The 26,105-nt window shown below is 36.4% G+C and overlaps 1 long non-coding RNA gene across 1 annotated transcript in view; it reads right to left on the bottom strand.

Moving 5' to 3' along the window:
- Positions 1 to 26,105, bottom strand: part of LOC148109595 (uncharacterized) — a 93,029-nt gene that overhangs the window by 19,859 nt on the left and 47,065 nt on the right. Inside the window, exon 2 of the long non-coding RNA XR_015725408.1 lies at positions 12,114 to 12,252. This is a non-coding gene — a long non-coding RNA (uncharacterized LOC148109595). The remainder of the gene's footprint in view (positions 1 to 12,113; positions 12,253 to 26,105) is intronic.

Below are 26,105 nucleotides of genomic sequence, written 5' to 3'. Positions count from 1 at the left end.
CGTGTTTATACTCTTTATGTATACATATGCAGGTATTATTTGCTGTGCATACATACATATTATATATTATACATACTACATCATTTATTAGTAAGTATATATAATCATACAATGATATAATGTATATATTAAATGATTTTACTAAAATCCATAAGCCTGAGAGGAGATCTAAATTTCAAGAAAGCAATCTTTCAGTAAGGGAAGGCTAAAGGAACAGATAATTCACAAAAAGAAAAAAGACAAAAAACTGAGTAGTTAATAGAGAAGATGTTGAACATCATTAATAATCAGAAATGGGAATTTCAATTTCATCAGAAATGCAATGAAAATGAGAATAATTTTACTGATAGTATAGCTAAAAAGAAAAAAAATATATGACAGCAATACTTGTAAAACTGCAGGCAAACTGGAATTCTGACAAATGTTGCTGGAAATAGTAATGGACTGAACCACTATGGAAAGCAGTTTGGAAGAACTAGTATCTATGCCCTCAACCTAGAAATTGTATTTATAAATTCCCTGGAGAAACATTATTTGGAGTTATAAAGAGGATTGTTTACTGCAGAATTATGTTTAATAGTTAAAGTAACTATTCCATCAACAGACAAGATAAATTTAAATATTTTGTATGCTAGACTTCTGTTTCAGGTCTATTTAAATGTCTATATTAGTAGAGATCAAAAAATACAAGTTGCAGGATATGTACACTTTATACAATTATATGTAGCTTTTTAAAAAAACTTTACAAAGCAATATTTCCTCTGTGTGTGTATAGATGATGAACAGATGTATTTAGTGCATATATATATATATATATATACGCACATATATGATGAAGAGATATATTTAGTATATATACACATATGCTAAATTCATGGTAGTAGAGGACACACTGGGTTGATGGAAAAAAAGAATAGGAATGTTACTGAGATGACAGACATCATCATTATTTGTAATGCTTTGATTCTTTTATTTTAAGAAAGACAAATCCAATAAACAGAATAATAGCAAGAGTTAATTCTGGAGAGTAGTAACATAGGCTTTAATTACTTTATATATTATGCTCTGTCTTTTTAAATGTCTTTCAGAAGTAAGTTACATTGGGAAAATATAAGCACCAAAGATGGTACACAAATGAAGTCATGGGCTCACCTAGGGATCTGTTTATCTCATAATTACTTTTATTATTAGAATAGTGTCTCATAAATGAATTTTTGATCAGAACTACAAATACTGAGAACAAACTGATGGTTGCCAGAGGGAAAGGGAGTGGAGGGTTGGGCAAAATGGGAGAAGGGCAATGAGAGTTACAGGCCTCCAGTTATGGAATGAGTAAGTCATGGGAATAAAAAGCAGCATATAAAGAATACAGTCAATGATATTGTAGTAGTGATGTAATGGAACGGTTAGTAACTATACTTGTGGTGAACACAGTATAATGTATAAACTTGCCAAATCAGTACGTTGTAAACTGGAAACTAATATAACACTGTGTTAACTATACTCAAACAAAATTTTTGCCTCAAAATATGAATTTCTATATCAGTGCTATGGATGATTCTAATTAATTTCCTTGGAAAAATGCACCTTGTACGTTAGTAAATTCATATTACTACAACACTGCTAATATTAGACTATAGGTGTAATTAATCTTTGTATTAATTGGGAAAAATTGTGTCCAGCCCTGTGCAGCATATAATTACCAAAAAAAGAAAACAAAAAAGAAGAAGGAGAAGAAGAAGAAGAAGAAGAAGAAGAAGAAGAAGAAGAAGAAGAAGAAGAAGAAGAAGACGACGACGACGACGGTGGCGGCGGCTAATGTAATAGAGTATATACCAAAGAACTACTACCTAGGTTCAGTTTAGGGAATTATAGAATAATATTTTATTCTGTCCCCACTTTCCTATGCTATTAATTATGCTATTAAAGCAACCATTTTTTCTTTTTTCTTTTTTTAACTTTGTGGACCTAATCAGTTAAAAAGTAAACTAAAAAGCGCATACTTCCTGGGTCTTAGTCTGTTTGGGCTGATATAATAAAATACCATAGTTTATTAGAAGCTTGTAAAGAACAGAAATTTATTTCTTGCAGTTCTGGAGCCTAGGAAGTCTGAGAGCAAGATGCTAGCAGATTCAGTCTCTGGTAAGAGCCTGCTTTTTGATTCACAGATGACATCTTTTTACTCTGTCTTCACATGGCAGAAAGGATTTGGGATTTCTCTAGGGTTTCTTTTATAAGGGCACTAATACCATTCATGAGGGGTCTAACATCATGACCTAATCACCTCCCACAATGGTCCCACCTCCAAATACCATCATCTTGGGGATTAAATTTTAACATATGCATTTGGGGTGGGGGAGACATAAGCAATCCACTCCATTGTACCCATTTATGTATTTACTTAAATATTTGCTTATTTATACAGTTATTCATTTATTTATAATTTATATACATGCACTATTGTATTAGAATATTAATTTTTATTAATACAATTTGTATTAAATGTCAGAAAAAGATTACTTCCTTTCTTTTTTTGAAATATTTTATTTATTTATTTGAGAGAGAGAGTATGAGTGGTGGGAGGGGTAGAGGGACAAGCAGACTCCCTGCTGAGCAAAGAGCCTGACTTAGGGCTGGATCTCAGAACCCTGAGATCATGACTCAGCTGAAGTCAGATGCTTAACCAACTGAGCCACCCAGGTGTCCCAAGATTAATTCTTTCTTATCTTTACATAAAGGAAGTTCGAGTAATCTTATCCTGAACATGCCAATGAAACATTTACCACTCTGTTTTGGAAACAACAGGACAATACAACTATGAAATGAAGTATAAATCTACTTTGGTCTGTTATGCTCTTCAATCTGCAGCTAGAAAAACTGTTAAACTATGTTTCTTTTCTCCTATTTCTTTTTTTTTATGATTTTATTTATTTTTGAGAGAGAGAGAACTGGATCATGGGGAGAGAGGCAGAGGGAGAGGGAGAAGCAGGCTCCCTACTAAGCAGGGAGCCCCATGTGGGACTCTATTCTAAGACCCTGAGCTCATGACCCAAGCCAAAGGCATAGGCCTAACAGACTGAGCCACCCGGGTGTCCCTCTCCTCCTATTTCTCTTGCTACTAATAGTTGGCACTTACCGACCTGGATCAAAAATGGTGCTTTTAGCCACTAGTCTACCCAGCCTTGTGCTAATCCCCAACATAAAACTGTGCCTTACCCAAACATTCACTGGTGTCAAACAGATCATCCCACCTAATTTTTTAAACCCTGCTAAACCTTCTTCATCCATCTGTGCACTGACCTCCGTGATCCCCCTTTTTATAAGAATTCCGGTCACAGTGTTTAATTAAATTATGAATGTAATCCATATTACTTTGTGTTTATTCCTACTTTTCCGTGGTATTTTGAAGTTGTGCTTTGTACATTCTTGGAAACCTGCTTCCAGCTGTCCTACCTCAGTGTAATTCCCCAGTATGTGGGCAGGTCAGATCTATGCAGTATTGAACCCATAGCACACAATACAGGGGTTGGTGCTCCTAAAATTTTCTTGGAAGAATGAATGAACCAAAAACTATATATTTATAGGGAACATTTTAAAAATATGGAAGGACAAGTTTAAAAAATGTACATTCAGATTTACTACGACATGAGTTTTATCCTTTGAATATCTCATGCCCTTCCAGGTTACATTTGGACTCATTTAAGCTGAAGATAGGAATAATAGGAAAAGTAGTGGGATATTGAGTCTAGTGAATAGTGTCTTCCCCAACCCCCCATGGGCAAATACACTACAAAGGACTGAAATCTTGGAGTTCAGGTTAGATAAGCTAATTCTTTACAACTTCCCAAACCCTGAATTCCTGAATCCAGCAGGAACTTCTCAAACCACAGATGACTGCTAGCTATTCTAGGATCCTTCAGAATCTCTTTGGTGACATTTATATGCCTATGACTGTGCCAGGGTGAAAGATAGATAAACAGAAGCATGTCCTCTGATGTAGGGTTTCAGGATAGTTGCTCCCACAAGAAATATGTCAGGAAAGGTGCACTCATTTTTCTCAATGCTTGGTGCTAAGACTAACATTTTTTTTTTCAATGTGGATGGAGTAAATAGATAGTTGTGAACTCAATTGCCCCTGAGAAAAGAATGAACTAAAATACAACTATGTAGGCTGCTATGACCAAATCTTCAACTAAATTTCAAAGAACCCAGGGGTAAGTTTAAATGCTCTTTAATAGATTATAGTATAGATTTTTGGAAAATTTGTGTGTGTTTTTTATGTGTTTCTTTGGTTTTAGTCAATAATTACTTCCTTCAAGACATTGCAAATGCATTTGATGAAACTTGTCTGCATGTGATCTTTTGTCCATAAGTACCTGTAAGAAGGAAGTATACATCTGAATAAACTGATTGTAATTACATGTAATCTGTTGAACAAGAAGAAAAGTGTATCATCTTGACAATGCAATATATTGAAAACTAAACGTTTTCCAATTATGATTAACACAATTTTAGTCTCCTTTTTTATGATTACTGTTGGTAATGAAGAAAAAATGGTATTTTTTATTTTTATTTCCACCATTTATTTATATTTTTGCCACCACGTGGTTAGCACTTTTGATATAGATGAATTAATTACTGTTTATCCCTGAAGTCACTGAAAAACGAAGTCGTCAGGCAGGGTGGGATGGTGGCTGGGTAGAAAGACACATGGTGTGGGTGTATAGCCCAATGAGATACTGTTTTGATCCTAATGTAGAGATTGTATTATGGAAAACAGGAGACAAGCACTGTACAGAGAAAGCTAAGAACCTTGTCACACAGTCTCAACTTTCTATATTTCATCCTCGTGAGTCCCTTTATTCATATATTTATTTTACACACACAAAAAAAATCATTGGGAAGTCAAATCCAAAACTTTCACTATCACAGGTCTGTGTTTACTGCCTCAGAAAATACTTCCCCTCCGTGGGGAGGATTACTATATTCAATAGCAGTATTTATACTGGAATCTATCTCAATCCTTACTATCTCAAGATAGTCAGTGGTAAGAATAGCAAGTGAGTGAACATGTCATTTTCTCAATCAGCCTCCTTCCTCTTAGGGAGATGTGAGCTTGGCAATACATGGGGAATTCACTATATAGATTTTTCCCTATGTGACATCAAGGTGAGAAGAAAAAGTACCTCTCACTTTTTTTTTTTCCTTTTTGCTCATTGCACTTGTGCAACAGAACCCAGGTATGAATCCATATGTGCAAGGAATCTTGATAACTCTTGTGTCAAAAATATAATTTTATATATTCAGAATGTTCTTATATTTTTATGACAATTCAGCACTCTAATTAGAACACTTGATCCTACTGTTCATGCTTTTATGTCTCTAGCCTCAAATTCTTATATTAGCATCAAAAAGATCTGGGGGGAGGTGTAGGTAATAGAACAACCAACACCTACATAGTAGGCTATTCATGCCCTCCACATTATTTATTGACACATAAGAATGGGCTTTATTTCACCAAATTTGGCTTATCAGTTATCAACTGACTAGTGATGATTTGAAGATCTTACATGGTAAAGTTTTCTGTTGGGCCTTGCCCCTGGGGCTTCTCTTAGGAGAGAGTATTTATGGGTGTACATTTTCTTAGATGATAGGGATCTTGTGGAAGAGAAACAGGGCATTATTGGTACTCTCCACAGCCGTTGTGTTTGCCTGCTCCCAACCCAAGCTAATCAACCAGAATATTTTCTTGCTTGCCATAGTAAGTAGTTCAGGGATAGACAGGGGATTTAAGCCAAGCAAGAAAGATGCAATCAAAACTTGGCACTTTTGCCAGATCTTTTGGGAAATAGACTCTGCCTGCTAAGATATAGACCTAGAGTTCCTGGTGGCCCTCTTACCACCACCTGAGGAAAAATGTAGCTTAGAGCAAAGGGCACAGGAAGGAAAATCAGAGCCAAAAATTAAAAAGGGTCAGGTGTCTGACAGCACTTAGGCATCTGATCAACCACACCAGAGTGAAATAGACCACTGGAGTTTTCAGTTACATTATCCAATAAATCCAGTTTTTTGCTTAAGCTATTTTGAGTTGGGCTTCTGTCATTTGTAACTGACACCTGAAATGTGTACCACCTGCTCTGTCTAGAGATCAAAGGGGGCCACTTAAAGATTCCTAACTGCCAGGAAGCCTAGAGTTTGGCCACTAACTGAAGACCATCTTGCTTAAGTTTCCCTAAGAACAGCCTCCTCTTCTCCCACTCTATCAAAGTGTCTCCCATTGTGGCAGGGAGAGGGAGGGGGGCAGTAACCAGAAATGATTACCTATGAGGAGTTAGTGAAATATTTGAGCCTCCCCTGAATCATCATGGGTAGAAAAGATAGAAGAATAGAGTACATGCATTAATAGTGGGGAAAAAATGTCTTGAGGACACTCAACTCCAAAGGAATCTTGTCTTCTTGTCAGATAGCTAACACTTATGGAGAGCTTATCATTTGTCAAACATTGTTAATCCTGTTAAATTAAGCCAACAGGGAGACCATTTGACTGATATACTTCTAATGTTTTGGCAACCTCTATAAGCAAACTGAAATCTAAGCCTGTAAATGCCTCAAAATTATGAAATCAAAACACTGAAGACAACCGATCATAAACAGCCAATCATAATCATAAGCTTTAAGCTATGGCCAATCCAACAATTTCCTTTTTTGCTTCCAAACTTTCTGTATTGTAGCCTTTACCCTGGTTCCTGTGTGCTGCCTGATTCAAATTGATTTTTGCTCAAATAAACTCTTGAAAATTTAATATGGCTCATTTTATCTTTTAACAATCCTCATACAAATCCTTTGAGGTAGGTATTATTATTATCCTCAATTGGCTGATGAGCAAATTAAGGGCTCAAGTAACTTGCTTAACATCATACAGCCAGTAAATTGGCAGACCTGTGAGTTGAATCCAGTATTGCTCCTGACTAGGAATGTTCTCTTGCCCTCTCTACTAGAATTAATTGTTAAAAACATAGGAGAGTCCCAAATCTTATTATCAAGTGAAGGAAAGGAACGGGTCTCAGTATCTGCACAAACACAAAAGAAATTCTAAAATAATTATATCAAACCCATGTCATTGAGCCAATATATGCAGAAAACGGATCTATTGAATGAAATTATTTTGCATTATAATGGAAATATTCACCTTTTCCAAAGGGTTCACCTTTTCCAAAGGCTCCTGCAAAAAGATGTCTGCAAATTCACTAACTTTTACAAGTTTAAATTGGATATACTTATTGGCCTTGCCTCGCCTCTCTTTTTCTCCTCCTGCCAGCTAGAACTTGGAAATTATGGATAAGCCGACCCTGATCACATGGATGGTGAAAATGAAATAGTAGAGAAGGAATCTCCTTCTTGAATGACCTCAGGAAGCAAAGTAACTTACCTTCCCTGGACTGCCAGCCCTCCTTGCATTTGGGGGTCCCTTTTTACCAAATCTTATCTAGTATCCTGATACAGAGCCTAGTCTAAGACAGCTTTATTTGGCATGGAGAAGAGAAGAATGATTTTTGAGGAAATCGAAATAACAAGACTGGGTGACTGATGGACTCTGTCAGTAAAGGGAGATGAGGGAATGGAAAATGAGCCTGAGGATTTTCGCTTAGAGGACAGGGATGAGGATAATGCCATTAATCAAGTGAGAGATGTTTATGTCAGGAAGGAAGGGTGGAATAATGAATCATGTTATGAATATGTGAAGATGGAGCTGCCTCTGTGACATCAGGGTGAAGATTTCCAATAAATGTTCTATTCCCTGCGTCAACTAGAACAGATACAAGTGGATCTGTGATTTATACATTGGTTTTCAGTATAAGATTTCATGGTTCTGTGCCTCAATATAAATGTTTAGTTCACAGGAAAGATGGAAAACTTTCTCATGCAATCAGAAATGTAAGATCATAGAGACAGAGAGATAAACAGACATGTATGTATCTTATATAGAAATAAACAATATATCTACACTATCTGCAAAATATGTAGCATGCCTTTTGCTTAGAGTAGGTATTCATATTAATTTACCACATAACTTGAATAAAGAATGCACGTTTTAGGAGCTGCAACCATTTTGAAATGTTACTTAATAGCCATCATTCTAATTACAGGGAATATATATGTTTCCAAAGGAGTTTCTAAAAATCAGTATCTCTTCTTTTCAAACTTTGTTAGAAATACATCTTAACACATATTTAAATGTTAGACTATGTCTAAATAAAAATTTAAAAAGTAGAAAAGTGTATCCTTAGATAGCCTTTTGTAATACAATAATATTTCTTGCTCCATAAATTTTACCTCTAAATGTATGCATTTCCATACATTTGTACATGCATGCACACATAAAAGCACACACATTATCCCCTGAATTAAGATCAGTAGTATCAGAAACTTGAGCCTGAAAGTGTCATTAACAAGAGAATAAAAATCTTTGGTGGGGGGGAGTGCTTTTTGCAGGTCTCAGAAGTGTTATAATTCAGCATAAGTTAGCTGAGTTGATTGCGGTCCACCAGGCAAGGAAATTAATGAGTCAATTTTGTGGGTTAATGGTATTTTGTCTGCTACTAGTTTCCTGTTAAAGACAAGAGGAATGAAATAGTGAGAGAAGAGAAGCAAGCACTATGGAGAAAGGAAAGTCAGAGCAGAGTAGACTTACCCAGACTACCAAGATAATCACAGCTGGAAAAGAGAATCTCTATTTCACATATGGGAAATAGGGTGTCAACAACTAAGTCACACCATAGTCTCTGAAGAGGGGGCTACTTTTCACCCTTAAAATGGAGCACAGGAATGCTATAAAAGCCTTAAGAGTCCTAGAACTATAATTTCCTTTCAGTGTTGCAAAGGGTGGAGGAGTGTGAAAGAGATTATAGCATTCTTCTTTTATTGCTCTTGTTATGTTTTCCAATAAAAATGAAATTGGGATAAGGGTGAAGATGTTTCACTGTCTTAAGATGATTTTCCAAAGAAATTCAAGAGTGGCACTCAAACATGGGTCATTATTCTCAAGACCTAGAGCCTGCTTTTAGAAATTGTTTCGATGAAGCACAAATCAATTTTTGATGCTTGACCTATCACAAGCAATGCTCACAAGAGAAATTTTCTTCCCTATCATTTTATTCCATCAATAAATTGCTTCACTTGCTCTTTCAAATGTAGACATCTTTTTTATCCACCACTTTTATACCATATACTTGACTGCCTTTCCTCTATTATATCCTCCCAGAAAATTAGCTCATTGAGGCATGCTGAGTTTGAGATTTCAAATGTAAAAATAATCAATTTTAAATACAACAAGTATTTTCCCCTTTAAAGTATACTTATGAAGTATTTAAATGTATTCAAAATTTAGAATACACAAGAGGTCCCCCTATGATGATCTCATTAGTTATATAAGAGAACAAGTATGTATACATATGTACATCCTTTATGTTGTAGGAAATCCAATGGCTCAAGTTATAAATGGATCTTCATTTTAAAACAAAATATGCAGGAAATAATGATGAATAAAAAGATCTCTTATTCCTTGTTAGGCTTACTTCAAAATTTAGTATTAGTCAGTATTTACTCATTAAGAATTTCACAACCATGATGTTGACAAATGTCAATGGTATGTTGAGACTGACGTTGAGACCAGACTTCGATTCCAATGCAGTAAATGTATTGAATGTTAGTTACTTAACAGTTATGTAAGGAAGTGAGCGCAATTAGTATACATGGTGGATACTTTCCATCCTCAAGTAGAATATAAGCATTCAGGTCCCTCCCAAAACGGTTACACAATAGTAGACACATATTTTTGACTTAAGAGTGATCTCAGAACTGCTGGTTGCTCAGTGGTCCTTCTGAGTCCATATCTACATATGTAAGGTAGGAGCATTTCTGTACACACGTTAGTCTGAATATGTTGGGGACAAGCTCACTTGGGCCAGTCCTTCTCATTTATTTTAGGAATATGCAATTTACAATATGAATTCAGAGTACAGTACATTTTGATGTAGAGTTGGCTCTCTTTTATCATCCTCAGTCTTCCTGGCTAACAAATTTCCTACAAGGACTTACCTGAGCTAAAAGCTGCAGCATTGTAGCATAGGGCAATTATGAGGTTCTCTGGAAGCTGTGAAGCCCTTCGATCAGCATGAGGGACAATCGTGTAAGAATTCCAAGTACTACACATAAGATACTATGGAGAGTTTTGTACAATGAGAAAAGCATGAATTATGGAGCTGGGTCCAAATCTTGGTCTCACTACTTATTTACTTGTGTGACTTAGGGAAACTTTCTTAAGTTTATGTAGCTCAATTTTATCATTTGCTAAGGATTATAATAGTATTTACTACTCAGTGTTGTGGGAATGAAATCACTTAGTCTATGTAAAAATTCTGGCCCGGAATAAAGTAAGTCTGCCAAAAATGTTTGTTCCTTTCTTCCTCCGTGTCCTCACACAAATTAAGGTACACTCACCACCTTTGTCTAATTGTGGGGAAAGGAACTTTATTCTAAAAATGATGTTAACTTTAGTTGATATCATATGTAGGAAGTTGCTATATGCCGAGAACTGACCGGAACACGACACATGGAATCTCTCAGTTAATCTTCGCAAAATATAAGAGGCAGGTACTTCTGCTGTCTCAATGTTGATTTAAAAACATTACAGTTGTTCTTAAACTTCTGTTGAACTCTCATGCTATTGGCAAAACAAATCTTATGTTCAACGTTGACAATAAGTCAGAGAAATATACTCCACATACAGGGAAAACATGGCAAAGTCGCCTTGTTACAGGCAGAGAGATTTAGTTCTACCACAAGGTTAAATATAACACAAGTCCACAGCTACATTCCAATAAGTGAGAATATCAATGTAGAGTCTTAACTAATAATTCTAAGCATCACATGACTGGTGATTTTAGTCCTGGAGACAAGAACTGATAGAGAGACAGAAGAGCAATTGGGCAAGAGCTTTGCCAGTTACTTTCTTCCTTCTTAAAAGTCAAGGGATAGGAATAGGATAGGAATAGGATAGGAATCATTTTATTTGTACTAGAACATATGAAAAGGAGTTATGGGACATAGATACAGAAAAAAAGGCTAAAGCCTGATTTGCAAAGGTTAGAAATCTAACCTGAGTGATTATTCTATGTCCTATAGTCTCTGATTAGTGTTTGAGCAATGTCTTATATTAGAGAGGTTTTATTAGCATCATTCGGTATCTGTCAGTAGATATGCTGAAATGACAGTTGCTGCAGGAAAGGCATTGTGGTAATCCTAAGTCATGTGGAGGAAAGAAAATCTTTGCAGCAGAGGAATGCCTTAATTGGGGTTATTGAGAGAAGTTAAATTTCAGCCATTTACCTGACTTTACAAGAGTTACCTCTCTTAATGATCCTTGGTATATATATATATATATATATATATATATATATATATATATATATATATATATATATATTCCCTTTTTGAGAGAAACATCAGTGATATTAATCATTAAAGTTTGTTTTCCTTATAATTTCTAAAGCCTTCAGGACAAATTCTAATTCTTCAACTCTGGGAAGCAGCTATAAAATTCATATGTGTTCTATTTTATTTAAATAAATCATTTTAATTCATTGGGGCTAACGAGAAAGGTCAACATTGATTATTTTCAGCTGAAACAGAAACGCATCTTTAAGAGACCATTGGGGTGAGAACACCTGAGGTTTTACACGTAGAAACATCCCTTCAACCTTAACACAGGTAAGTAGTAGACACTAGAGTAACTACTCCAGTCCTTCTCAGGAAAGAATTTTCAATTACAGTAATCCCCACCTATCCATGAGGAGAAAAGCGTCCGGTGGATGACTGAAACTGCAGATAGTACCAAACCCTCTATGTACTTGCTGTTTACCTATTCACACATACCTGTGATAGAGTTTAACTTATAAAGTAGACACAGTAAGAGTTTAACAACAATAACATAAAACAGAACAATTACAACAAAATGCTGTAATAAAAGTTATGAGATTGTGGTTTCTCAAAGTCTCTTATTGGACTGTACTCACCCTTTTTCTTGTGATGATACCAGATGATAAAATGCCTACCTGCTGAGATGAGGTGCGGTGAGTAACGTAAGCATCCCGACCTACAGTTAGGCTACTGTTGACCTGCAGATTCATTAGGAGGACCATCTGTTTCCAGACCCTGGTTGACTGCGAGTAACTGAAACCATGAAGAGCGAAACTGCAAATAAGAGGTTGGGCAGGGGAGACCACTGTAAATATTTGTTCTCATTGATTCAGGAAACGATTGATATATAAAGGGCTAAAACTCAAAATCTCTGATGCCTGTGCTATTGCCCTGATAAATATGACAATTTCAAATTGCAGTTAGTAGTCAGTCACTTTCATTTGGATAAAGTTTGCACTATTGCTCTATGCTCCACACAAATTCTGCATCCTAAGTATTCTGTATCCTTACAACAAACAGGAAATAGGCTGTTATAGTGAGGGCTTGAGACTTTTTGTTCTAGAATCAGTCCAATCGGGATTTCAGCAACAGTTCCTTAATTTTGTAGCTCAGTGGGTATCTGAGCCTCAATATCTCATTTGTAAAATGGAATATTAAGAGTATCCATTTCACAGGATTTTGCAGCTTTAAAGAAAGTAATGCATTTTTCCATGGCAACAATTTCTAATAAAAATCTCTCTAACCACATAATTTTCAATAACCATATATTTTATCCTACCAAGTACATTTATAATTTGGATTCTTTTCCCAAAGATAAGGACAATAGGTAGGAACCCTTTCCCCTTCATTCAAAAATCATGGACTGAGCCTAACTATGCATGAGACAGCTGCCAAAGAGAAGGGGCTGAAGCAGATTTGATCCTTGCCCTCATGGATTTTCAATGACGTGGAACTTACAGGCAGAACTCAGTCCCAGTATATTGGGAGATGCATTCATGAGCCATAACCAAGTTTCCTTAGTTAGCTTCTTAACTTGGGAAGCTCTCTTTTCCTTAGAGAGTCTTTCTTCACAGCTCGGCTCTTGATTATACACTTTCATACTAGATTCCCAAGTCTTTGTGGACTCTGCTATTATTTTGAAGCTTTCACATGACTCAAATGGTGCCAAAGTAATTAGTGGATACTCAGAAATTTGTGGGTACTCTTCCATATTTATCTATACATGGAAGAGTAGTCTAGAGAATCTAGTCCCACTGCTCTTGCTGTATCATTATCAGTATTTCTAAGTTTTACCTCTTCTAAGCTTGAAACACACAACATTCAGTCCATTATATTCACTCATTAATTTTCTCATGTGTGTGTTGAACAAATAGTGATTGAGTATCTCTTTTAGGCCAGGCCCTATTTCAGACACTGGAAATAAAACAGTGTGCAGTGCACAGAAGCCTCCTGGTCATGAGGAGTTTATATTCTACTGAGGAAGATACAATAAAAAATAAAGCAAAATAAAAAGATTACCATAAGGACTTGGAAGAAAACAAAGAATTCCATGATAGAAAATAGAACACAGCAGGGTGGGACAATAATTACATAAGATGGGGGGAAAAAAGCCTTTCTGAGGAGAAGACATTTTTCAGTTGATATCCAGAAATGAGAAGGAGCCATTCATGTGAAGAACCTTCCAGGTGGGCAGATTGACAGATACAGGAGTCTGAGATGGGAGGTAGGTTACTGTGTCCGGGAACATGAAGACAACTGGAGTTACTGATTAGAATAAGCCAAGGAAGAGTAGCATAAGATGAGTTGAGTGTAGGCAGGGGCTAGGTGATATAGGGCCATATGAGGCACAGTAAGCAATTGGGGTGGTATATTCTAAGGGTGTTAGGATATCACTGAAATGTTCGAAGCAGTGAAGTCACATGATTACTTTTACAATTGGATAAATACTGGCTAACATGTAGATGGCACTTACCAAGAGTTATTCCAAATCCCTTTACATCCGTTATTAGCTCATTTAACCCTCATGACAACCCTTGAAGTAGGTATATTACCATTCCATTTTATAGAATGGAGTATTTATTATGAGATTAAATATCTTGCCCAAGATTGCAAAGCTAACAAGTAGCAGCACTGAGATTCAAACCTAGGCAATTTAGCTCCAGAATCTGTGTTCTGTATCTCACCATGTGGCACTAGTCTGTAGGTCTTGTCCAAACACCAAATCAGGGATGTTCTGCAATACCTTATGCACTGGGATCAGTGGAAATAGCATACTTATTTGTACTTACGGCAACATATTATAGCGTAGCAACTAAAATCATAGAACTGTACAATTTAAGGAGACATGAAAGATTGTTATGTGATATTTATAATGACACTCTAAGAAGATAAGCAACTCATCTCAGATTGCACATCTAGTTACACAGGCATCATAAAAACTACTGGGAGTTTTGTTAAGGCAGACATAAATAATTTATGCAATGAATACTTGACTATATTTCAACATTCTTATGAAAATCAGTTTTGGGCTATGTAAATTAAACAGAATCGTGTGAGATCTTTTTAATAAGAGATGGTTTAAATCATTTCATAATAAGGCATGGTTTCAAACTGGGGAAAACAGAATTCTTTTGAATACTGTACTACATAGACTTGCAAAGAGATGAAAATTCTGAAATTGATTAAATAGATTAAATAAATGTTGGAGAAAATGCAAACAAAGATAAAATTTACCTCATTTCTTCTAAGATCTATACATTCATAATAGAGAAAATGGTTGCTATATTAGCAAGGGTACTATGACATTTAAGAAGACAAGCCTAATAAAGTTAACTGTCAAGATATTGTGAGGCATTTAATACCTAATAGAAGACAATTTCTAATCATAAAAATACAACAATAGATGAAGCATTGGTTAGATAGAGCATGCATTTACTGAATCCCAAACATTAAGTGAGCACTCACTCTGAGCCAAGTGGTCTTGCAAAATGTTTGTAAAGAGGCGCCTAGGGGCTAAGTAGGTTAAGCTCTGCCTTCGGCTCAGGTCATGATTTCAGGGTCCTGGGATTGAGCCCCATGTTGGGCTCTCTGCTCACAGGGAGCCTGTTTCTCCCTCTTCTCCCCGCTCATGCTCTCTCTAGTTATCTCTTTCTCTCTCTCAAATAAATAAATAAAATCTTCAAAAACATATATGTATGTAAAGTTCCTATCCTTATGGAGCTTATGTCCTAGCCAGGAGAACTAGCCAAACAAAAAAAATCAAACAAATAGCAAACCATCAAAAGACTACTAAGATAAATAAAAGTTGTGAGTTTATAAGTACAAAAATCAACACAAACTTTGCCAGTAAAGAAAGCAAATCAGTCCTACTCAGTCATTTTGAAAATAAATAACGTCATGGCTACTAATCTGTAGCAGCTAAACATGGAGTCAATGTAAACAATTTGTCTGCGACTCACTTCAGGAAGCATATGGCACACCAAAGATGCATTCATCTGCCACATTTCAAAACCCGTCTTCATTATCATTCAGTGTCTAGTAAGCACCTCCCTCAATATGAGGACAGGCTAGGTCTCCATCAGATTGGAGTGATAGGATCACAGTCCTCAAGAGATTTACATAAATGACATGAAAAACAAAGAAAATTAACAGCTATGTGTATGTAATATGTAACAGAAAATTGATCAAGTGGAAGAAAAAGAATACATTTGACACAGGCATTTACAAAATAGGCTAAAGACAGCTGGGTTACTTTGGAAGGGAGTGGTGGGGGAAATAGTGCCTGTCATTGGCAGTTTGTTTTAAGGTCCATTTTTCATGCTTTTGCTGCTTCTTTGTACACAGCACCACAGAGTGATCCAGGCTGTGTTTTCCTTGTTTGTTTGTTTTTTTGTTTGTTCATTTGTTTTTTGTTTTTAATCAGGCAGCTTCCACTGGTGTTAGCCAAAGGGAGGAAACAGCAAAAGATTGGAGAGCCAGTGAGAGGAAAGGGAAAACCAGAGTATGTCTCTCCTGGTCTCCCTTTGCTGATGGTGGTGTCTTTCAGGTGGGGGATGCCTTCCTTGTTCCAGCTCCTTCTAGACAGTTCTGTTGTAATTTCAGCTCTTACCAGGGGACTCCAAGCACCCAGGTGACAGTAACACTCCTCTTCACTTAGATCTTCTTGTCTAAAAATAATGTCCCTTTCCTGATGTGTCTCTGTGCTGCCTCAATGTCCCTGGTTAGCTGTCCAGCTTTTCTATGACTGTACTCAATGCCCTACAATACATCCATCTGTTTTAAAGATATAGGTTTCCTTTTTTTACTGGCTGGGTATTGATACAGAAAAGATGCAGAATAACGTAGAAGAATCCATATATATTTTAGGTCCTTAGTTTGAATCTTGGTCTGTCATTTGGGCTATCTGAACTTGGGAAAGAGATGTAAGCATTATATGCCTCCAGTTCCCATTAATTCCTCCTTCCATTCATTTGCCAATCTACAATATGAAAATTCTAAGATCTACATTCTAGGATTATTGTGAGGATAAGATAAAGTCATGCAAAAGACGTTCTTAGCATTGTACCTGTCTCATAGTAGGTCTTCATTAATGATACTTCACTTCCTTCCATGATTTCCTCTTGCCTCCATCCATCATGTGGTGGTTCTTACTATGTATAGGGTCTTGGCTAAGACCTTTGTGTATACGTAGATGTATATCTATGTTTGTGTGTATATATGTGTGTGTGTGTGTGTGTGTGTGTGTGTGTGTATTTTTAAAATTTAATCATTACAACAGTCCTAAGAGTTGGTTGCCATTATTATATCCTTTTTCCGATAAGGAAACTGAGGTTTAAAATCTTAATTCACATGTGTGAAGTCATATAGTTAGCAAGTGGGGAGAGTCAGTATTCAAATTTATGTCTGCCTAACTCTAAAGTCTGCAGGCTTTTCTCGGCTAAATGACATTCCATCACTATTTAGATGGGTCATATCTGGTCCTCAGATACTCAAACCAGGGAAAACACATACCCCCAATATTCCCAACTATCCTTCAATTTTTGACCTAAGCTGTTGTATGGGGTCACCTATGGATTTAGAAACAAGGCTTTTACCATGACCAAATAGTTTCATAGTGGTGGATATTGTACCATATGAAATCAAAGTAGTAATATTCAGATCAATCAGAATGTCATGTATAGTATATAATACTTAAGACAAATAAAGCACCTAAATATGGAAGTATATTAACTATATTATAATAGTATATGAAGATGTAGCAGAAAGGTATATACAGTTCTTAAAACGGGCAAGCAAAAAAAAGACATTTGTTTTTGAAATCAGATTATAGACATTTCCTGAGTAACAATCAGACAATTAATAATGTCTGAATTATACATTTGTGAAAAAATATAATTAGAACCATGAGAGAGGAATATTGCCTCTGTGTATATAACTATGTATATAAGTCTAGATGTTTCCATATGTGTATACACATATATGTACATATACTTATATATACAATTGATAGCTAAAGACCACCAGAATAGGTTACTAAGGATAGTTATGTATTTGATTCAAGAAGACACTACAACACATTCGACATTGTTCTATGAAGTTTCTATTTTAAAAAAGTGTTGAACATACACATTGCTAAGAGTTACTATCATGTTTTTTTCTGTATAAGAAAATAAATAGAAATTTTAGAATCAAAAAGATATTCAAAAGCATATTACTACAAAGAAATGGCATCTATTTAAAGAAGTATCCTGTCTCAATTTTTGAATCTTTTTTTTTTTTTAAAGATTTTATTTATTTATTCGACAGAGATAGAGACAGCCAGTGAGAGAGGGAACACAAGCAGGGGGAGTGGGAGAGGAAGAAGCAGGCTCATAGCGGAGGAGCCTGATGTGGGGCTCGATCCCAGAACGCCGGGATCATGCCCTGAGCCGAAGGCAGATGCTCAACCGCTGTGCCACCCAGGCGCCCCTCAATTTTGGAGTCTTAAGTAACTACCATACCAAAACTCAGCATAAAGTTAGTGTTTTAATCACCAATTTTAGTATTTTTTCCTATAATTGGCACAAAAATGATAAGTAGAGTAAATCATTCCTCATTTACTGTATCTGAAACAAGTAGTACCTTATTACAATAGAAATTACCACCAAAACAACAACAACAACAAACACACTTTCTTAAGAAGTTGTTCATGAAAGACTTTAAGAAAGTTTAATTAGCAATATTTATCAGAGGGAGAATCTATTGTATTGCAAGAGGGGGAAACACCAGAAAAGTAAATTGAAACAAGATGTAGGGGATCATTGAACTAGAGAGACTATCTGTGAAGAAACAGATAAAAGAGGAGAAATGTGCAGAATACCTTTAGCCAGAGAAATGAAGTGAATCAAGAATATAGTGGGTTTCTCACCTCTGCTTAGATGTAGACAGTGTGAAAGAGGGTCACTACAAATTTACAACAAGAAAAAATTGGATAACCTAAAAATTCACAACTTTTCTTGAATCCGTAAGAGGGTGAAAAGTTGCAGAGCAACCAACTAACCTAAAATCTAACTAAAGACAGATGCTTTCAAGGATAGACGGATGTGATTACTCGCTTCCCTGGGACAGACAGAGTGACATACAAGCAAGTAAGAAAAATTCACTAGAATTTCTTTTTAATGAATTGCCACAGGCCACGCAATGGTTAGCACGAGAGTGTAGAAAGACTAGGAACCACAGATGGGGAAATCAGCTACTCATAGAAGCTTCTTCAGTGGACTTCACTGAGTCCTTACAAAAAAATGTTTGCGTTATTGAGAAATCTGAGAAAGCCTACCCCCTGGAGCATGCAGAGGAGGAGATAGTACGGATGTGAACAAGGCACGAAGTCCCACCTAGGATCCTTCTCCCTGCTAACCTCCTATAGAACAAAAGCTTTAAGCCCCTGCAGGAAGAGCAGCAAACTCTGTTGCCTTCGGAGCATGGGTAAAGAACCAGTATAGCTGGGGGAAGATAGGGGATAATACCATTTACCCCTGGGAGAGAGGCAGGAAAATATACTGGGTTTAGTCCATCAGAGAATCCCTACCACCAAGGAGGGAAGAATCATTAAGAAGATCCAACCCCAGTACAGTACATGCCAAGATTGAGGATCGAGGAAAACAAACAATACTCTCCACCTCACCCCTCCCACACCTCACCAGGTGTCTACTGGGGGAAAAAAGGGAAGGTGGAAAGAAAACTTCGAAGCACAGGCTCAGTGCAGTTGCGTTAGAGTATCTCCCTCTCTGCTTTGAACATCAGTCAGATACACCAGAATAATGCCTTATGGTATTTTGCTACACTTATTTAATTGAAAGTCATATTTATTAATTATGTAATTGAATTAAATCTGCAGTGAGATTCTAGTATAACTTTTACTCAGCTATAATCTTATTTTGAAAATAGGGCAAAAATTCCATCTTGGCTCTTAGTAATTTCATGCTGAGTTCCACTCCAGTCTTGAACATAGGCTTAGGAGGTGAGTGAGCTGTGTCTCTACCCCCATGCTCACTCTCCTATACTCTGCACCGACGGGGTGGGCATCTGTCAGCTACATTCCTTATGATCCTTTGCTAGCCGGTTTCCTGTTAGGTTTATGTTCTGCCAATAGAAGACTTATGAGTGATCAAAGGATTGAGAGAAAGTAAAGCTCTCTGCTTCTGGCTCCGATACTATGGCACTTGGTGGCAGTTGATGGGAATTGTGGTGTCTACAGCAAAGGGAGGATGATTCTTGGTTCAGCAACATGGACGGAGGTGGTACCTGCTCAGAAGTTCCAGCCGTGGTCAAAGCAATCCCCGTTTAGCAGATCCAGAACTGGCCATGGCAGTGTATCCAACAACCCAGCTGCAGGTGCTTGGACTCGAGTCCAGAGTTACAATCAGCTTTGGAGTTTACATTATCGTTTTTTTTCTTCTGCCACTGCCTTTCCTTTCTCTTTTATAATCACAGCCCTTCAAATACCTTTGTAACCAATTCCTGGCTTTTAATTTCCTCTGATTGACATTCCTGGAACAGTTTCTTGATTCCTGATATATGCGTCTTAATTCATAGATATTCAAGAGAAGAAGTAGTGTAGGAGCTGGAACAGAGTGCTGGGAGTGACCTGCCAGTGGAGGCAAAGAGCTTTGTGGCTGATATATATTATCCGACAAAGAGAAGTTCTAATTGCACTTAGGCAAGGTTAAATTTGAAGTGAGGAAGTGGTGATTTAGTGAGGCCATTTAGTAGACTGCTGACCTTCCCTTGTTGATCCGTCATCAATAAAGCAGAATTAATTTGGCCACTTCTCAACAAAATGAACATTTTCCCCACGTATTTGTAGGAATATCTGCCCTCACTTGTATCCAGGCTTTTGGACATGGGAATTTAATCTCTTCCTTCTTCCTCTATGGCTTGAAGATTCATAAACCCTTCATCTGTAAAGCCTTTGTTGACACACTTCCTCGATGCTTCAAAGATTAATTGGCACTTGGTCAAAACCTTCTTTGACATACCTCTCCCCCCTAACTGTGTTGTGTGCCTAGGCTGTGAGCTTTCCTACTACACGGTGCTTTCCTATCAGAACATTTAACTGGCTTTATGATCTTTGCTTAATTGTTTTTTCAGGTGCATTCCATAAGAGCAAAAAAACTCCTTAAGCTTCCTACCATGCCACAGTCATATTCCCCATTGCTTCTTTGGAACATGGCCCATCTACATGTTGCAAGAATAGTTGTTAAGCGATGGGATTACTCCAAATATCCATTAAGCTACATCGTCTCCTATCTTCAACAGCACAGGAAACACAAAAAGCATAAAAGATGTTTCTAAGCCCTAAAGAACTGACAACTGCTTGTGAGGTTGAGGCATACAGAAAGGAAACTGAGAAACAGCTGTTGTGTGAGCTGTAGGAGGACGTGTGCCACAAATCACAGTCCTTCACTGACCCCAGACATTTCTGTCATGAGTAATCCTTCCGGACTTTTCCTTTTCATAGAGAGATGTGAAAGTAGGATGCCAGGTCCCATATGGACAAACTTACCTGCAGCTTTTTCTTTATCGCTTTAAATTCATAATGTCCCCAAGAGAAGTTTATGCAAATATGCGAGAGGTATTTTGTCACCATTGACATTTGCATGACAATCTCCCAAGTGGTAAATTTCTACTTTCACATACAGAAGGACTAATCACCATTAATTTGTCCTTTCGCAACTTGATAAATGCTGTCACAACAGCACTTTGTTCTGGCCATGACGTACAGAAGCTTGTAACATTTGACTTTCTTTTTTTAAAATATAGAACAATGGTTGGGAAGCTTTCTAACCATAAGGCAAGAGTGCAGAATGTCTTTCTTTTACAATCTTTATGTCTAGTGACAAGAACATTTGCCAGAAGCTGTTCCAAAAAAGCCAACTCCCACTAGATGTAGTAAAAGTATAAATATAGACTGATTTTATTTGGAAATTGACTCATGCTTTTTACATAATTGCAACTAGATGAAATTGAAGCTTTAGAGATTTGAAATTCCAATCAATCTGATCTGAAATAAATGTAAATTCTGCAATAAGTGAATAAATTGCACATTTGCAAAATGATAAATGGCAGTTATAAAATTCAACTAAGCAATATTAACCAATAAACTTTAAACATGTTGAGAAAGGGGGAAATTACATTTGATTGCCTATCAGCAAATCCTAGGTGGGGAAGTTTTTTTAAAAGGTTATGGAAATTGCACAGCAGGCATGTTAAGTTATCCTGATGGGAATGTGTTCCTTACTTGAGTATTTAGTTACTCTGACTTCTTGTTCATGCCAAACTAAATTCCAGCTTAAAGTTGTAATGTACTAAATTCCATCTCCACTAAATTTATATAACAGGCTTGTCACTTCTAATAACAGTTGTCTTCAGAAATGAGCCTTTCTACAAGCTTTTGACATGTGACTGTAAAGATTTACGTGAAATTTAAATCTTTGTTCTGTGGATTTTTTTAAAACAGGCTTTTATTCATTGAAGAAGTTTACTTTGACAAAAAAACATGAACACTGGGAAGTTCTTTAAGTTAGAATGTTCCTCCTTGATGCAAATACTTCTTGGTTGCAAATATTGCTCAATAACAAAGTGGATTCATTTACCATAGTTTTACTATGCATTATCCTGGCCAAGGTCATACTTCTGGATTGTATATTTTATGAATAAAAAAGGTTTGGAATTACAACTCTTAAAGGACTAAAGGAATAAATTATAAATGATAATTCAACATGTTTGGTTATAAACATCCATTCAATGTGTATTTGTCAGACACTCCTTCATGTAAGTCTGTTTCAGACTTTAACTGGATAAAGATGAATGAAACACAATCCTTAAAGAATTCCTAGTTTATTAGGAAGATCAGACAGGTTTGCAAATAATTTCAACTCAGGAAAGAACTCAACAATCACTTAGGTGAAATAAAGATGAAGCCATAGGAGAATTCAGGTGATAAAAATAAAACTTTTGGCTGAAGAATGAAGGAAAACACCTACAGCAGACTGAATTCTGTCTCTGAAAAAGATATGTCCAAGTCCTAAGTCTGTGGTACCTGTGAATGTGGCTTAATTTGGGACTTTTGTCTTTGCAGATGTAATTAAGTAAAAATATCTCAAGATTAGATAATTTTGAAGTTAATGTGGGCCCTAATCCAATGACTGGTATCCTTATAAGAGAAAAGGGAGAAAAAAACTGGAGACACAGAGATACAAGGGAGAAGATCATGGAAAGACAAAGGCATAGATTAAAATTATGCTGCCATAAACCAATACAGCCTGGAGCCCCAGAAACTAGAAGAGGTAAATGAGGATTCTCCCCTAGAGCCTTCAGAGACAGATTGGGGACCTGCCAACAATTTGATTTTTGTATTCTGGCCGCCAAAATTGTGAGAGACAATTTCTGTTATTTTAAGCTACAATGCTTGCTGTAATTTGTTAGAACAGCCTTAGGAAATGAATATAACACCATCACAGATATAACATCTGAGTCGGATGATGAAGGATGGATTGTATTTGAACATTCAGAGCCTATTGCATACCAGGATGCATGGCATCCCTTGCAGAGGGAATACCTGAGTAAAGATTTGGAATTGGGAATGCTTGAAGAAAGGGGAAGTGAGGTTTTTAGCATCCTAGAGTAATAAATGAATGATGTGGGGAAATAGAAGAGAGCAAAAGAGAATGGGGCAAGGGCATGGGAAGAGAAAGAGAAAGAATTGTGAGAAGGAACAAAAAGGTTGAAACCAGCATGGAAGCCATTGGAGAAGGAAATGGACCAGAATGATAAAAACTACTTCTCCAGAGGCTGAGGAGCATGAGACTAGAGAGTGAGATTCCTGGTGACTGTCGTCCCTCCCAACTACAGACATGTGAGGGAGAATATTTTTGAGAGAGAATAGCCAGCCACTGTATTTGTATGCATAACGTAAGAAATAGATTAATCTTATTTCAAGTTTTTATGTATTTTTAAAATCAGAAAGTGTGATGCTTCCAGCTTTTTTCTTCTTGCTCAAGACTGCTTTGGTTAGTTGAGGTTTTGTGGTACCATATGAATTTCAAGATTGTTTGTTCCATTTCTTTAAAGAACGCCATTGGGATTTTAATAGAGATTGCATTGACTCTAGATTGCTTTAAGTAATATGGAGATTTTCTAACATTAATTCTTTTAATCCATGAACACAGGATGTCTTTCCATTTATGTGTGTCTTCTTAATTTCTGCTATCAATGTTTTATCATTTTCAGTGTACAGTCTTTCACCTCTGGTTACATGTGCTCCTAAGTATTTTATTATTTTTGTTGCTATTGTGAATGTGATTTGTTTCTTAATTTTCTTTTCAAATAGTTTGTTGTTTGTGTACAGAAATGTAAATAATTGTCAACAAACAGATAATTCAATCTTAAAAATAAGGAAATTCTACCATTTGCAACAACGTGAATGAACCTGGAGGACATTATTGATGGGGTTTTGGAATACAGGTGAAGTTTGGTGGAGTGGAGTCCAGAGCAGACGACCACATCTTTGGTGCTTTATTAAAGCACAGGGACAGGACCCGTGGTCAGAAAGAGTGGCTGCACCTGGGTAGTAAGGGATGACTGATTATATACTTGGGAGTTGGGGGAAGTAAGGAAAAGGGAGGTTTCAAAAGGATTTTTGTATGTTAAAGAAGACTCACAGGATACCTGTGGCCTTTGCCATTGTCAAGTTGAGGTGGTTTTCCCTCTAACAAGGCATGAACACGAACATAGTTGAGAGCTTCCTAGAGGAACATTACACTCTGCCTGCTTCAGGTATCTGTCAATGGGCTGCAGGTTATAAGGACATCTAATTATATCTACATTTCTTTCTGGAAACTAGGTTATTGATAGAAATGCTTTGTTCTTGTAGATTGCTAAAACATTTGTAAATGAGTGAGACTCACGTCTTGCAGGGTTGTGATCTCTATAAGTTAACTATTTGTATTTCCTCTCCTTAGCTTTAGGGCAACCAGTAGTGCCTGAGGAATGTCACATATATCCATGGCGGGGATTGTGGAGTGTCAGCTTATGCTTTGTCTTCAGCCAGCCTTCTGTTCCCTCATCATCATGCTAAGTGAAATAAGCCAGACACAGAAAGACAAACTGCATAATCTCATTTACATGTGGAATCTAAAATAGTCAAACTGATAGAAACAGACAGTAGAAAGGTAGTTGCGGGGAGCTGGGGGAAAGGGATCTGGAAAGCTATTGATTAAAGGGTACAAAGTTTCAGCTATGCAAGATCAATACATTTTGGAGATCTAATGTACAGCAAAATGACTATAGTTAAGAATACCATACTGTATACTTGAAATTTGCTAAAAGGGTAGGTCTTGAGTGTTCTCACCATATACATACATACACACACACACACACACACACACACACACACACACGGAAATGATAACTATGTGAGGTGATGGGTATGTTAATTAGCTTGATTATGGTGATATTTTACAATGTATATCAAATATCAAGTTGTACACCTTTAAATATACAATTTTTTATTTGTCAATTATACCTCAATAAAAGCTGGGAAATATGTCGACATAATTTAAAAGTTTTTGTAGACAGAACTGTTTTCCAATAATTAGTTTCCTGATCAACTTACTTTCTGTTTAGGATTTACAACTTTCTGCTTTCTTCTCTGCTAAGCTCAACTCATTTACCTTTTTTATCCCATGGAGATTTGTTTGAATTGTTTCATATCTTCCAAGAGAGAAAAATGTATTACTTTGCTTTCTTATCTTTCCACTGATATTCCTTCAGTGATAAGCTTTTTTAGTTTCAAATTGTTTCTCATTAAGCTTTTTAAAAATAAAATCAGACATTTTGAATTATGGATTAAGTAATAATTAAGAAACGTGACACAATTCAATGATAAGTCTCTTTGCCTCACAACTTCGATGTTTAAGCATATAAGATTTGAAGATTGCAAAACACTTTCACATACATTATCTTATTTGTTTGTTTGCTCTTTATAATAGTGAGCAGTGGTATACTAATAAACTGGCCTTAAAAAAAAAAAAAAAGCCCTGATTTATAGTGAATGACAATTCCTGTGGCATAAACACTCTCACCGTGGCCAATTTAACCTACCAATGGTTTAAAAGTGGGCTTGTAAAATTCATGAATATTTAACAATCAGTTCTTGCCAGTCAATCAGCTCCAGCACGTCACTGAATTTTGGGATTTATATCCCCATTTTATCAAAGAAAAACAGGAGCCAAGACAGACTTTTGAGTAACTTTCTCAAAATCACACAACTAGCATGGAGCTCAGGCCATCCCATCCCAGGCAACATGTTTTTTATACCACGACTCTAACTCCTTATTCATAATGATGTAAGTTTTCATCAGTTGCATTATTGTAGGTCTCCTGCCTATTCATAAAATAATTTGAAGTATATACAGATTAAAACACATCTTTAAAAAAATAAAAGGCATTTATAGATCAAACTAAATGATTATTTTTAGATGGAGCAAGGCAGCCAACAGCAAAGAGTATAGATATTCATTTATATCAACATTTTATTCCAGAAATTTGTCATGAGGACCACTGTTTGGAGAACATTTAATGAGAGC

The sequence above is a fragment of the Ursus americanus genome, chromosome 8 (genome assembly GCF_024610735.1).
Source record: "Ursus americanus isolate L20-20 chromosome 8, mUrsAme1.1.p, whole genome shotgun sequence".
Lineage (NCBI taxonomy): Eukaryota > Metazoa > Chordata > Mammalia > Carnivora > Ursidae > Ursus > Ursus americanus.
This window is presented reverse-complemented; position numbering and strand designations above follow the sequence as displayed.